Here is a 656-nt window from a genome sequence, read left to right on the forward strand (position 1 = left end):
TGCAACCAGCGGGGAGCCCGGACGCTCCGTTAGCAAGAGCCCCCCAGAGACAGTGTGGGAGTAGCCTGAGCCCGGCACGGGCACCAGAGGCTGCGGCACCTGGGCACGGGGCCCCGGGAACCGAGGCCCAGGAAGGAAACATCCTCCGCTAAGTAGCAGCCTGTGCGTCTCCACGTTAGAGGGTCTGTAGCCCCTCCACGCACGTGGTTTCTGCTGGGCTCTCTCTCTAGAGAGCCAGGCGAGGCCGGCAGGGCAGCGGCCATCCCTAGCTCACTGATGGGAAAACAGAGGCCACGGGAGCCTGCCCAAAGCCGGCAGGTGCCAAGCCAGGACAAGAACTCAGGTCTCCTGACTTGAATCCAAAGCTCTTTCCGTGACACCCTGTGGCCCCAACACGTCCCCCTTCACCAGGCAATGAGCCTCGCCCTGGATCCCTCAGGGTCCTGAGGTCCCGCACTGCCCAGCTGCTGTGACTTCAGGCAGAGCTGCCGCCTGACCTGCCATTCCCGACTCCTGGCCTGGGCCCCTGGCGGAGGGCAGCCCCTTACGGAGACAGCCGGGGAGATCAGGGATGAAGATCGATGTTCTGCAGGAGGGAGGCCAAGGATCAGCTACTCCCACCTTCGTTTATGTTCTAGATACAGAAATCACAGCTC

The sequence above is a fragment of the Microcebus murinus genome, chromosome 23, assembly GCF_040939455.1.
Source record: "Microcebus murinus isolate Inina chromosome 23, M.murinus_Inina_mat1.0, whole genome shotgun sequence".
Lineage (NCBI taxonomy): Eukaryota > Metazoa > Chordata > Mammalia > Primates > Cheirogaleidae > Microcebus > Microcebus murinus.